Raw genomic sequence first — 5897 nt, 5'->3', positions numbered from 1 at the left:
TCTGACAGACTCTTTAAAGGTGTATAAATGGGTCAACTCTAGATATGAAACATGAGCTAATGAGGTGGGCAGCACACAAGTTCAATACCCAATTTTCTTGACCACCCCAAGCATCGAATCAAGTGGAGAGAGAGAGAGAGAGAGAGCATATATTCTACTCTATTATGGAAGAGATGATTTAGGCCTGCCACGTGGCCAGTGTGGGCTTGGAGAGAGTTGGAAGTGAAGGTAGCCAAATGCCACGTTGCACAGCAAATGCATCCCGGGCTTGGAGACGGATGGCCGGTATTGGGTAACCAAACATGCAGGGAGTGAAGATATGGTCAGAGCGGTAGCATGTTGCGGTAGCCAAACATGCAGTAAAAGAGAGAGAGAGAGAGAGAGAGAGAGAGAGAGAGAGAGAGAGAGAGAGAGAGGGGAGATAGATAGATAGATAGATAGAGAGAGAGGGGAGATAGATAGATAGGTAGGTAGGTGGGCATCATCTACATGAGCAATCATCAGATCATCTAGATAGAGAGAGAGAGGGGAGATAGATAGATAGATAGGTGGGCATCATCTACATGAGCAATCATCAGATCATGAGTGCAACTGTGTCCTCACTTTCAATGCCAGCTATGAAGGTAGGAAGTATGCCTCGTATGTTGTGGGGGTTAGGTAGAAGTAGCTCAAATTTGCTATATAGTGTTACGGGACCCTGAAGAGCGGTCCGTAAAATGGAACTTAGGGGCCGCGCGCGTTCGCCGATCCTTCACCTGAACACAAGTTAGCCGACTTCACAACAAGTTGAGCAAGTATTTCAAAAGGGACGCGCGAGACAAGATTGTTGAAACAAGCCCGTGACGGGCGCTTTGTATTGATTCAAAAAGTTGATTACAAAAAGGGACGGAGGCCTCTCCAGCGCCTTTGAAGACTGGGTTAACCTAACTCCAACCTAAAATGGGTAAATGGTTTTATGGACGTGAGGACTGCCACCCCGGCTCCGGTTGAACAACCGGCCCCCTCTTGGCTACCCCGGCAGGATGCGCACGGTTCACCAAGAGTGGAGTACTACTCCCTTATAAGTCCTTTAATTCGGGGCGCTCAGGCAAACCACCCAAGCCCCATGGCCTTGAGGTAGAAATCCCTCTCAAGGAGTCACCGTCGGTCCCGTCCAGGAGCCGCGGTTCCAAAATCTGATCAAAATGCCGAAACGGCCCCGCGGTTGCGTCCCGGGCCGTTTTGGTCCACAGGACCCCCGGGGACCCGGCCACGGCCCAAGCGGGGCTCTTGCTTGCATAGAGTCTCTCGAGGGCTCCCGGAGTCATGTTTTGTTCACAGGAGCGACGGGTCCACGAGTCGTCATATCGGCCCGCGGGGAGCATGGCCGTGGAGAGGGGCAATTCACCAAACGGGGCCTCGGTCCCCCTCAAGTGCCGTCCACGGTGAGAAGTTAGGTTAGCGGGAGTTAGGTTAGAAATGGGAACGTGGACTGCCGGGCCGCATGAGGGACAGCCCATGTGGGGGCGCTAGGGGCAAGGAGGGACCGCCGGCACGCGTGGGAAAAAGTTCCCTCTCACGAGGATCCCAACATATAGCAGGTGCACAAAATAAGAGGCTTCGGAGGAGGGGGACGTAAAGCTGATAGGAGATTGGATGCCATGAACAAGTGTTTGTTGTTTGAGACAAGCGTCATGCAGTGAGCTCTGCACCTACCTTCTGATGCTGTTAGTTGCCAATGGTAAATGCACTGTGGTGCTATTGATGATGAGAGGAGAAACCACTTGCATGCGATCTGAATGGGGTGAGTTCTGTTGAGGTAGGAAGGCTGCATTACAGATAGCCCTAGCACCCCCATGTCCACATTACAAGAGGCAGCGTGCAACAAGTGTTGTTTTAGGAGGGTAACACCGTTGCATGAAGTGGGTAGGACGAGCCGGTTGGAGCCAATTGAAAGGCACTATATTGGAAGTATGTGAAGGGAAGTTGAAACAACGATGGAAAAAGCATGAGTTTCAAAACGGATCTAAGAGATTCAGAGATGGAGGATGGGGAAAAGCCCTTCATAGTTGATTTCAGGCCAGTGTGCCCTGCACGATATAGGAGACAACGAGCCATGTGTGTGTGTGTGTGTGAGAGAGAGAGAGAGAGAGAGAGAGAGAGAGAGAGATGCCGCCCCAAGATGGTGTTCTTGTCCACAGCTTGAGAGTGCCATGTGATGGGAAAGAATCGTCTACAATGAAGCTGTGCATCAGGCTATGGAAAACTGCTACTCACGCACTCAAGAAACATCTTCTTTTTATTGTGTAGTGCACTTTATCCCTCCACCACCTTCAAGACAGCAAAGCCTAGTTCGTCGCTTTGCCCACAAGATCACTTGGATCTCACCTTTGCTACGATCACTTCTCGTACGAGTCATTGTTGAGCCCACTAATCTTCAAAGTGAGCCAACTTTGCTATGCTGTCTGTGTGTGTGGTGTTCGCTTGCAAAAGCATGCTATGTATATCTGTGTGTGCGACAAGTCAAGAGTTTTGCAATCCGGTCAGAACAGAGCGATCTTGAAAGATTTCTTTGCATATGATCATTTGTGCAGAGCCTATATACCTTGTCATAGAGATAACTTTGTGTGTAAATTCTTGGCTTGCTTCCTACAAAACTGTGTGTGTGTGTGTGTCTTGACTTTGCTTATCCATCCTCAGCTACCTTCTTTCTTTTGACAACATTTTCATGTTGTTGATTTGTGTGAACACCTCCATTGATTTTTTGGAGGTTTTTGCTTGATATAGGAAGGGGCAAGGATTGTTGTATGCCTATGCTGGCTATGTCATGGATCTTTGCAGGGGTGCTACCATGGAAGAGCTCGATTTATTTGGTGATGGAGGGGTGATGAAGAAAGTGTTGAAAATGAAAAAATATAGTGCCCTTGATTCTTTTGTGTTCCCATGTTTGTCCATACTCCTCTTGCAACTGCTCTTTGCCTTCGATTTTTTGTCCACATAGCTGCAACAAATCCACTGACAAATCCACTAAGCAAGTCAAGCATAGATAGGAAGATCATAATGAGGGGGACTCAAAAGCGACGAGTTTTTCCGTTCCAACTAGACTAAAAGCATGTGCTCAAAAGAAGAGATTGTTCCAAGCCAATAGCACAATACATTGAGCTACCTGCATGTTTTCCACTTGCTCCCTTGTTCCCTTGCATACATTGTGTGTGATGACCAATCCACTAAGCAGGTCAAGTATAGATATGAAGAGCATAATGAGGGGGACAAAAGCGATGCGTTTTTCTGTTTCTGATTGGACTAAAAGCTTGTGCTCAAAAAAGATATTGTACCAAGCCAATAAGATGCCAATAAGTAGGTGGGCGGTGAGGAACAGGTCAAGCATCTCTCTGAGAAGTGGGTCATGGATCTTGCAGACCTGGGCTTTGAGGTCGTAGATGTGCTCAACTTTGGAAAAATGGGCACACTCATTTGGTTTTGTCTACCTGCTTTGTGCAGACATCTCGGACCAGGGCCTTTTCATGTAAGTGTACATTGATAGCCGGCTTTTGAAGCCGTGGCCACGGGAACTAACCCCACTTGGGGGAGCTTAATGAAATAAATAAAAAACAATTTTTTTCTGCAGCTACCGCCACCCCCCCTTGACCTTGCGCTCATAGAAGGGGCAGCCCCCCCTTAGCACCACCCTCTCCCTCTCCTCTATTATCACACTCTCACCCTCTCTCTCTCTCTCTCTCTCTCTCTCTCTCTCTCTCTCTCTCTCTCTCTCTCAATCCTAGAAGTTGACAATAAGAGCAGCACCGATTTTTTCTCGGATGTTGCAACCCTTGTTGAGCAAGGATGCCCAAAAATCCACAAGTATTTGTAAATTAATTAACAAGTATACCGATCTATATCTTCTTCTCCCTCTCGCTCTCTTTCTCTCTCTCTCTCTCTCTCTCTATCTATCTATCTATCTATCTGAACACTGGAAGATAGCTTTGAGAGCAGCACCATCTTGTTTAAAACCACCTATTTTTCTATAGCCCAAACTCTCTCTCTCTCTCTCTCTCTCTCTCTCTCTCTCTCTCTCTCTCTCTTTATACACAACACTGGGTTTAGTAAGGAGGTTTCAAATTAGTCTCGCTCTCGGTTTTTCCCTAAGAAACTGTCTCTCTATCGAGGAGGTCCTTCTCAAACAATTGGTAAAACAAGCCTAGGTGGAAAATAAACGATCCTATATGATAAGATTTCCGCTCTCTGGAATATCGATCTATCTTTCTCTCTCACTCTCTCAGTATCTCTTGCATATAATTTAACCTAACACTTTGACAAATCAGTAACTGCATCGATTGGAGCAAAGCCTAAAATAGAGCATGCAACTGGCTTGTACACATGGGAATTGTAAAGAAGTCGTGGTGGGCTGCGTGTATAAAACAACGCAGATAGCCTGCAATAGTGTACCCTACTTTGCACCAACACACAAATCCATTTATTCTTATGCACACACACACACACACACACACACACACACACACACACACACACACACACACACATCGGAGAGAAGCACTGCTTGTTTTGCTCCCTGATTGACAAAACTACGCATGCACACTTGAGGAGGTGCTGCCCTGGTTGTTCGTACACAAGCTGCCCACACACACTCGGTCATACAGTCTTTACAGCAGGCTACCCCAACACACAAACAACCAGTAATCGTCCGAGTGCACAAGCAAAAGACTCAGTCATTTACGTCATTGGGAATACTGCACGGTAAGAAAAACTCTTGACTTTTTTTAGTGTTATTGATCCAGTTACATTGGGATAGAGTGTAGGTGTATTGGTTTGCATTAACATGTTCTACAAAGCTCTTTCTTGTTGTTTATAAGAGCATAAAAAAAGCACAGTTTTTTAAAAACCTCTTTGCATTTAAATAGAAAGTAAAGTTATGTAAATCAACATGGGGAAACTGGGAACAAATATTTGCTCTGCATAGCATACTGTATACTTGTGGAGTATGTGTATAAGGGCATAAGATGTGGGAAATATTCAAAAAGAAAAATCCGCATGGTATGAACACTGTCCGCATGGTTCGGAACACCACATAATCCGCATCGTTTGGAACACTGTGTAATGAATATTTCATATGCATGATAATGGATGCTGGCTCGGGATACATGACTGGTAGGCAAGAAATAGGCCAAACTAGCTCTTAACTCTCCATGCAATAAGATACAACACACTCTAGATGGTAATTGAAAATGAAGTTAAGAAAAATTAGTCAGCATGGTGTAGCATATATGGTGGTAAATCCATGAGCAGACGTGTGATATACCATGTTTTGGTTTTATTTGTTATAAAACACAATCTCAAAGATGGTAAGATTATTGTTGAGAAGACCTTAGCAATATGCATAATAGGTCGTTTAAAAAAAAAAGATTTTTTGAACAACTGGTTGACTGAATGTCACATAATGGTAAACATCTGCTCATGAAATAGCATTTTTATGGTCTTTTTTTGGCAACCTTACATTGGAAATCATTTGAAACGGTCTCAACACAAAGCGTACAGATGACGACCCCGAGCTCTCGGTAGACTTTTGGTCTACTGAGAGGATGTTCAACCAGAATTAGACATAAGTTCTTTTTAAGTCTTTATAGACATTAAAAGTTGTAAACAAAAGTTACTTTTAAGTATTGGTCTTAAACCATTTAGGAAAAAGTCTACTTTATGTTTTTGAACTAAGAAATTGTAAAATAAGTTATTTTGGAAATGGTATGCTGACTAGTATGCGCATGGAAGAAAATCCTCATGTCAGGCTCCTCAGAGAGGAGGGAAGGTTTAATTTGAAAAACATGTCTAATTACAAAACAAAACTCTAGAAAAAATATTGCCAAAAGGAAAAGACTTTCTAAAATTTGAAAGGTCTAACATAA

The 5897-nt window shown here is 44.5% G+C and overlaps 1 pseudogene; it reads right to left on the bottom strand.

Moving 5' to 3' along the window:
• Positions 1–823: 823 nt before the first annotated feature.
• LOC147430077 (uncharacterized) lies at positions 824–2281 on the bottom strand (annotated as a pseudogene).
• Between the last annotated feature and the right edge of the window lie 3616 nt (positions 2282–5897).

This window comes from Adiantum capillus-veneris, chromosome 22, assembly GCF_014529385.1.
Source record: "Adiantum capillus-veneris isolate H3 chromosome 22, ASM1452938v2, whole genome shotgun sequence".
In the NCBI taxonomy this organism is placed as follows: Eukaryota; Viridiplantae; Streptophyta; class Polypodiopsida; order Polypodiales; family Pteridaceae; genus Adiantum; species Adiantum capillus-veneris.
Note: the sequence above shows the minus strand (reverse complement) of the source record. Positions and strands in the feature narration are given on the sequence as shown.